The sequence below is a fragment of the Tachypleus tridentatus genome, chromosome 13 (genome assembly GCF_004210375.1).
Source record: "Tachypleus tridentatus isolate NWPU-2018 chromosome 13, ASM421037v1, whole genome shotgun sequence".
Lineage (NCBI taxonomy): Eukaryota > Metazoa > Arthropoda > Merostomata > Xiphosura > Limulidae > Tachypleus > Tachypleus tridentatus.
In genome coordinates this window covers 114,093,209-114,102,455 of record NC_134837.1, presented here as the reverse complement: position 1 = coordinate 114,102,455, position 9,247 = coordinate 114,093,209, and the positions used below count along the sequence as shown (strand labels likewise).

General features: G+C 29.3%; 1 protein-coding gene across 2 annotated transcripts in view; it reads left to right on the top strand.

The window, feature by feature from the left end:
* Positions 1-548: 548 nt before the first annotated feature.
* The window catches only part of LOC143240953 (uncharacterized), a 19,829-nt gene continuing 11,130 nt past the window's right edge, over positions 549-9,247 (top strand). Inside the window, exons 1-3 of one of the 2 annotated variants that reach the window (XM_076484269.1) lie at positions 549-1,070; positions 7,549-8,106; positions 8,250-8,395. The gene's annotated coding sequence lies outside the window, so the exon portion shown is untranslated. The remainder of the gene's footprint in view (positions 1,071-7,548; positions 8,107-8,249; positions 8,396-9,247) is intronic. The other variant, XR_013022064.1, reaches the window with a different exon arrangement.

Genomic DNA, 9,247 nt, shown 5'->3' with positions numbered 1-9,247 from the left:
TAAATAAATAAACTAGTTTTTATTATTATGTGGACTGAACGTCGCATACTTTCACCAAATAATCCAAAAGAACCAGCCTAATGATAAAACGCATTACATCAACAGAATGGTGTCAGTTAAATTAATTAACATCTGGGACTTTTCACCACGTTAAAACTGTTTTTATTACATGTAATTCAATAAATTATTAATTTACATGGTAAGTTAAAAAATAATGGTGTGTACTTTGAGAATATGAGTGCTAAAATTATTATTAAATCTGAAATGTAAATGTAGTATCACCAAAAATAATCACTGGGACTAATCGGTGACACTAGCAACAAAGTTCAAACCATTAATAATTTATATCTTGTATTTGTTAGAATTAAGACACATACAAAATATATGCTTTATATTCTTTGATAGATTGTTTAGGCAGAATATTCATGATGAAACGTCCTCTACACTTATGTCTCCACAATAGGCAGTTGCCTGTCCATTCTATAGTTTCATGTGCTTCATATTTTTGCTTTGCCATAATTTCCACCAGGACGTTTACGATATTACACATAAAAACTGGTTCTATAAAGCTAATGAAAAAACATGTTAGATCACATGCCAAACCAACCTCTGTACTTAGAAATTCTCAGTTAGTCTAAATTAGTTGTTAATTTATTACGTGCTGGTTCTCACCATGTATGTATTAAACAGCCCAACACCCAGTCAACCTCTGATGACTAATCACATGATTACGATTTTTATTTTCTAGGCAGTTGTTTGGGTGTGGTGACCAGTTAAGACTTCTATGAACTATACCAATCGTTTTTGAACTAACACGATTCATAGAATTTTTTTATCCAAAATTTCATATCAGTGTTACTTGAAGGTGACAGTATCTTAATTTTTTCTGGAATACGTTATTGTTAAAGAAATATTGAAACTAAAATTTCATTCAATATCAGGTTTTCTATTCACCAATATGAAATTGAAACATGGCCGCTTTCGCTAAAGATATAAGCAACGCAGTTTGGCATGCATTTGATGCTTTAGATGATCACAGAAATGGAAGAGTTATGAAATCACGACTCAAGGTGAATTGTACTTAGATATTTATTTCAGACTTTAATATCTTATAATAAAATAAGTTTTGAAAAGCTTCTTTGAACCAACTAACTGACCATGGCATAGTATTAGTAGTAAGAGCACTGGCAGGTCTCTAGTACTGGAAGTACAAATGTGAGAGAGAAAATAAGACGAGTCACCTAATTATATGGTTACTAATATTACTATTACTTAGTTAAATAAATAATGTATCTGTTATCAATAAATCTAATAAATTAATACTAATAAATATAATTGCCACGAGATGGCTGTTCTGGAAAGTATTGCTATGAATGTTATTATGAATGGAATGGAAAATCCAGAGTCTTGGATAATCCACTGGACTTGAGAACCAAATAACGTATTTTACAGCACAAGAGTCAAGTTTCACAATGTGTTTGTTACATAATTATCATATAATAAATTTAGCTTGACAAGTTGATTTATCAATCCTACAAATAGAATGTTTGTAAGTTTTTGGTTCAGCAGTTGTAATATTCACACGTGCATCTTGTTATTAAGCATAGTGATACAGTTGCACCTTAATTACTTATATTGAATTTCCTGTACCTTTTTTGTCAAGTGCACATATGTAAGCTCTTAATTGAAGATAGTATTACTGTGATGTAGGTATTTATTATATACACAGTGGCTAGATGCTTGGCAGCCAGGAATAAGTTTTCTAATACTAAATACCCAGCAGTCCAAAAATTTGAATATTGATAAGCTGTGATCACCTCTCTCTTGATTTAGAGAATGAATAATAATAAATTACAAGACTGGTTTGTCTTTAAGCTTGCTGAAATGACCCAAGTGAAACTGATACTGGAAAAACAAATATCAAACTTCATTCTTATCCATTGTAGGTCATGTATGTGTTTGAAATACTGAATACCAAACAGTACATAAATATGTGCTTACAGATCTTGATAAAATTTAATATATGATAATTGATATATATATATATATATAATTGGTCTTGCATTTTATGAAGTTATTGTTATTATTATTATTCACTATTATCATTACTTTTATTTTAGCACATCAATATTTAAATTTTTGGACTGTAAGATATTTAGTATTCAAAAGATTGTTCCCAGCTGACAGGTATCTAACTCCTGTGTATTATATGCACTTCATGTTTAACGATAAACTAATTTGAAAGGAAATAAAAAAAGTGTAAACAGTTTGTTTATATAGTAAATATTATGTCAACTAGTAAGTGGATGATTGACTGTTGATATAATGCAACTTGTGCCTTGAAAATGTATGAAATCTTTCTCAGAAGTGAAATAAGTTTCTTAAATGTTTATTACATTTTAGGTGTCTGCTTTATGAAGGCATTTAAAGTTAATACCCGTCATGTAAAAGTGTAGTAAAGTGTTGTGATGGTCTTATGTGCAAACTAATAATCTTAAATTTATCAGATATTTTTAGGATTAACTGCACAGTTTGATGCCATATAATTAATTTTTATAAATATTAAAACATTATTAACTAGCAAAGAGAAAATTTTGTTCTTAATTAACCAATTAGTAGGATGTATTTATTTTTCAATTTTTGCATATCTTTGATTAAGGTTTTGAAACATAATAATGCATCTTTTTGTGTGTTCTACAATGTATGTCAATGTTATATTTGAACAATGGTGCTTCTTTTCTAATACATTAAGTCTCCAAACAAAATTACCAGATAATTTGGAGTGGAGAGTAAAAAAACTGTATTTGCTTTCGTTTCAATGGCTCAAATGGTAAACTAGCCAATTAACGTTCTTATGCTTGGAATCCTGGGTTCATGTCTAAGTCTGAAAATCAGCATTTACCTTCTATTACATTCCTTCAGAATCATTGCATTTGATATTTCAAGTGAAATAAGTGATGGATGTAATTTATAGATGACACTGACAACCCTTGGGCTTAAAAGTATGCTTTGTTCAGAGAAATCAAGCTTTGTAACAGTTAAAATAAAACTTAGCTTGATACAGTTATAGGTTTTAAGAAATTCATAGTACAGTACTGTTTGTTATATTTTTTTTTGAAGACATATAGGATCATTTAACTGAAAAATATTTAAACTCAACTTAGTAGTTGTGCTTTAATGTTGAATTTGTAAATTAGAAAACTAAAAACTTGTTCCTCTGGGTTGTTCTTTCATGTCATAGGATCTTGAAAACAATTAGATAGTAGAAGAAGTCTTGGTTCATCTAGGTCATGTGTATTTTTTTAAAAGTAGTCCGTCATGAGCTTTTAATATAAGCTACACCTGTGAGATTATACTTTCAAATATTTTTGGCAACAAAATGTGAACCTAATTTACTTGTTTAAATCATATAATGAGATCATTTTTATTACTGATAATGATACTGATGCAATGACTGTGGGTGCTCAATTTTTATTTTCCTGATTGGGATTGTATGGAGCCAAGTAATGAAAGAGGAGAGTTTCTGGAAGGAATTTTAAATGGTCAAAATGGATGCCATTTTAGATTTATTATGAATAATTAGTAAGGATGCAGTTACAGAGAGTTAAAGTAGGAGAACATTTGTGGAGAGTTCTCATTTATTAAAAAGTTTTCCTCAATATTGGACAGTTACCACAGTAGTAAGGCTTAATATGTATAGCACATATGTGAAGAACATGTGTATCCCAATTTTTATACTTGCCAACAATGAATAAATTGCTTTAATTCAAGGTACTTATTTCTGAAAGGATAACATAGAACATAAAATCCATTTAAATAACTATGAATATAAAGGAGGAAATCAAAGAAAAATGTCATAAATTTAAATTGACAGGGTAAAATGCTGATGGCAATGTTTAGGGGGGAATATAACTTGGTTGAGCTTTAAAGGTTTTTTTTTCTCATCTACCTTTACAAGAATATGATAAAAGTATTACATATCCTGAGCATTATTTGGGAAATACTGAAATTAACATAAACATCTAGACATTAGTCTCTTCATAAGTAAAAAGACAGTGATTAGAAATAAGGTATCTAAACCAAACAGTGATTTTTCAAATTTTAAAGAGGATTAAAGCTAAGATATGTGTGGCTTGTTCTTTGATAGTTCAGTTAATAGAGGGAAGGTGCACAGTTTATAATGTTACCTCTAGTTTTAAAAGGTGTTATAATATTTGCCCTGAAATATAAAAGTTCATTTTTCTTGTCTTTAGTGGGAAAAATACTAGTCTGATAAAAGTGAATATGAATTCGCTAAAGGGAAATCTTTTTTTTCTCCAGATCTCTTAACTGTTTTGTGAAAGTTGTTTGTTATCTGGATGATGGAAAGGATGGACTTGGTTTATCAAAATTTTTAAAGAGATTTTATAATGTACCATACAAAAGATTGGCTAAAGAAATATGTATGTAGGTAAAGACTATTTAATTTGCAGTAGAGTGACCAAGTGACAGAAATCAAAGTTGTTATTAATGGAGTCTGTTCAAAGAGAATCTTAGTTACCAGTGGTGTCCATTGGGGTATCAGTGTTGAACCTCTGCATTTTATTATTTAAATTAATGATACTGATAGGGTCATAGTAACTGAAATAAGAAAATTTTCTTATGATATTAAAGTGCTGAGTATTTCTAATTGTACTGAAAATATTTTTAGACTTTACAGAATAACTTAAATGATATATTGGACACATACTTGGGAAATGACTTTTAATTACAGTAGATACAAGGTAGTACGTTTTGAGTTTTTATAATTTGAAGCACATGTTTAGCACAGATGGAAATTCACTCTGTAGCATTGCTACAGAGAAAAAGTTTGACATTGTGTTAGATAAATAGCTCAAAATATTGGAACATTATTACTAGTAGTAATGTTAATATAATTTTGGAATTTATTCATAGGCAATGATTGCAATAAAAAGAAGTAATGATCTTTACAAATCACTAGATATCTTTGTATCTAAGATGGAATATCGACTTATTGGAGTGAGCTCACAGAAACAGCTCTTAGAATGGTTTTATGGTTGGAGTAAGATTTTTTTCATTACATAAAAAAAGGATGAGAAATGATTTTATTGAATTTTATAAAGTTATCTGAGCAGTTGATAGGATAAGAGCCTTTGATTATTGTGTGTTGTATTCTGAAGGCAATAGAAGGAGAGGATAAAAGTTTATGAGCTAAAAAGATAGGCCAGACTTCAGTTAAAACCATTTTATTTTTATTAGAGTGATTAATTTATAGAATAAGTAATCATAAACACTAGGGAAATAGATGCATTCCTGAAAATAAATTGTTTACATTTACCATGGGGTTGTTATATACAGACAGCCTTGAAAGGCCAAGTGTTTGTTATTTATGTTTTTGTTTTACTGTTTCTTGTTGGGGATAAATTTTTGGGTTCCTGTCGCATTATGTATGTTGTATGAGCTACTAGTTAAGAAGGCTTCCACCAAAATGTTAAATACTTAAGTTATAGAAAGTTATATTATGTAAAGTAGTATAGAGAAGATAACACAACAGTAATAGGTGTAATATTTCTACATCTCATGATGTGTGCAGAGAATAGTGTGTATGCAAGTATTACCTTAAGAGTTCATCAACAAAAGCAAAGGAGAATATTACAATTCATAAGTTAATTTAAAAGTTTGCCAATTTATTTAAAAAGTGGTACTTAATTATCTTGCATAGCAAACACTAATTAGTTTATCACATTTGTTAAGTGCCTAAATTATGCAGGGTTTTGAATACCTTGCAGGTTTTTCTAAAATAGATTTAAAAAGAAGAAAAATTATGAGATCATGGAAAGTTATGTTTTAATATACTAAGAATAAAAGTAGAAATTTAATTTTTGATTATAAACTCTAAAGTTAGGTTTGGTTTTATGAACTAATCATTTCAAAGTAAAAATGATTCATGTTGAATATTGTTCCATGATTTTATTAGGTATGTAAAAGGTTTCAGGTGTTCTAAATGTGTGTTTCTTTAAGTACTTGAAGATATAACTGATTACTGTATTAAACACGTGTAATTACTAGATTTTTTTTAAGGAGTGAAACATTTGATTTTAGTTTTCTTGTCAAAGAACTCATGTTTGAGGTTTTTAAGATTTAAGGATGAGAAATGGTTGTCGAAATACAGTATTGTGTTTTATAATTAACTTCACAATTATGTCATTTTTTTTTTTTTATAAATGTTTTTCTACCATTGTACTGAAAAGACTGTATGTAAGCACTTATTTTTGTAATTGTATTTCAAAATCATTATTATCATTTAGAGGTTACTTATCTGTTATTACTGCTGAATTAGGACCACATATTCTAGGAAAATCAATCTTATTGGCAGACATTGTTTAAGTTCATACTGGAATTTGTTTTACAGGCTAGAAATTGATTTTTATATTCAGTATATGATGGTATTTTCCTTTTAACATGCTAAAAACAATGTACAGTTTCTTGAACATCATTCTTCAGAAAATCTCCACATGAGCATTACATTAAACTATATTTATATTGGTTGCTTATTAGCTAACTGATATTGCTATTTTTAATTTTTTTTATGCAGTCTACCCATAATGTAAAATTATATCTTTAAACTAAGTAGTAGGAGCATACTGTTAAATATAGTAGCTTTTAGTTGAACAGATATTAATAACTGGAGGGAACTACACACAGGAAGTTGATCTCATTGGCTTTCATGAAAGCTGGTGACATAACGATTTCCTGCAAGAGATCACAAAGTTAGTGACATCTGTTGTTTTTGTAAAGAACCAGTATGTTATATAATCCTATATCTGCACTTTCAACCTTGTCTACTGGCTGGTAAACGTGTAAAATACATGTATATAGACTTTTGTAGAGAATTCAGTAGAGTATTTGAATGACTTTGTAGGCTTGGTTTTTATTGTTGTACAGACTTGAGGTACCTAACAGTATATTTTCTCACAGCTAGTATGGGAATGGGAAGTTCTAATTATATAAAGTCATGTGTCAATCAGTTTTGTTTTTTTTCACTCATTCTATTCATTTGTTTTGCCATTCTGTATTTATATAAAGCAAATAATTTTAAATCATGATTATAAAATGGGCTTGATAGAAATAAAGATTAATCAAGGTTGAAGATGGGATAATCTAGATTTTAAAGAGGATTAATGAAAACTGATAACAATGTTAACTGTAATAAAGATTACCAGTTTTTAAAAAGATAAGTTAAAAAGAGGACTTCTTGTAAGTGGTTAACAGTTGCTTTACTATCTTTTTTATACTTGTGGTTAAGTAACTTGTCTTTTATAAAGTATGTAGATTTTTGCAGTAATTGTGTTTTACATGGATTTAATATTTTAAAAACATGATTTAGTTAGAGTGGCAGTGATTAAGGTGAAATAAATATATATCACTTGACAATCATTATCAAGTCATAATGAAGTTATGTAATTTTTTTTCATAATAATAATTTTTATACAATTTGCTTATAAGAAACAAATTGTGTGGTTCAAAAATGTAAATATTTTGTTTTAGGTTCTCACTGCAAGTTTAGGGACCTTGTTGGGATGTCAAAATGTAGAAAAAGGCCTTCAAGAACATCGGAGTACCCAGGATTTGTGTTTTGATGATTTTTTGTTTTATCTTCAAAAAGAACTTTTTTCCTTTCTTTATGGATTAGCAGATTATAAAGCACTTCATCGCTATCATGATCAAATAGAGGAAGTATGTTGGCTTGTGTGTAAAAAAAAATTTTTGCGACGAGATTATGTTGCTTTCCCAGACAATTGTGTCTTTCAGTTTTTTCGAGTGTTTTGTTTGCTTGGGGAACTACATCAAGAACCCAAAAAGCCCATAGAAGTTTTATTGGCAGCAGAAGAGGTGGAACATGTGGCAATGATGTTTAATCATGCATTGGGTCAGAATTGGGATTCTGCTGATTTTCAAGGAATAGCAGAAGTGATTCCACTTTTCAGGTTTCAGGTGTTTATTGCATTGCTTGAATCACGTTATACACAAAGTGTTGAAGTGAAAGGCTTAATTGAAGCAACCAAGGAAGTGTTTGACATTTTCGTCAATGATGTTCTTAAAAAGGTAATTATGCTTAGGTTTTATATTTACTAAAAAACAGAAAAATAGTAAAAATACTCGTAAAATACTTTAGAGGTGTATTTAAAACATTTACTTGTTCAAACTCTGACTTTGTGTATTCTAATGAAAAGCTATTTTACTTGTAGGGGTCACTTAGGAAAAGAATAGCTAAGCAGGAATTTGGCGAGAACTGTGGTTTGTGCTTCAGCCTAATGCTCTCACATACTATAGTAATAAAGAAGAAGGAGATAAAAGAGGTGAACTGCAGCTCACAACAAAGTCAAGAGTTGAGGTAGACAAGTTTCTATATGTTATTAAATTATTTGAAAAGTAAAACACTTAATTCAGAAACAAACCGAGTGATCTCGTGAATTTGTAGAGCATATTATCTGCATTCAAGTTTGGATGTGTAAGCAAGGTACTAAACTGGACCTACCAAAATTAGGTTTTTTATTTCAAATAATTCTTGCTTTGAATATTTAATACTATCTAGTGGTTGGTCTTTTGGGTTTGAATATATCTGAAGAAAGCTTGTGACTAAATATAGTGAAAAACAATTTAAGAAATAAAAGTGTAGAATAAATGTTTATATTTTTAACATAAAAATTAAGTAGCTGAGAAAGCAGAAGTAAAAGTTTAGAATATATGATCAGATGGATTTTAAATAGCATGAACTTTGTGATCATTTCTCGCTCTCACCAAAATTCATGCTTGCACTCACGTTTTTTCGAGTCCTTGAGACCCATTATATTTAACCATAAAACACCAGAATTTTATATTTTATTCTTTATTATTTACTAACTGTAGCAACATTTTAATGTTTTGTACAGTGCATTGGTTTGGCTTGTTCATGATGTTTTCCTTGCTTTTGGAGATAGATGACATCACAGAATTGACCTGTAGTATTTTTTGTAAATTAAGTATAGTACAGAATATTTTAATCTGCAACAACAGTATAGATTGTGTAGTGTTGATTAAAAACAAAAGTCAGACAAAATATCTGTTTTATTAAAAACTACATGATAGTTCATAATATTAAGAGAAACTTGTATGTGAATTTAGTCTGGCCTTGATGTTAAAATTTGTACAGTTAAATATTTAAATTACGTTAACATAAATGCTGCTTTTCATTTTTTGTGACTTC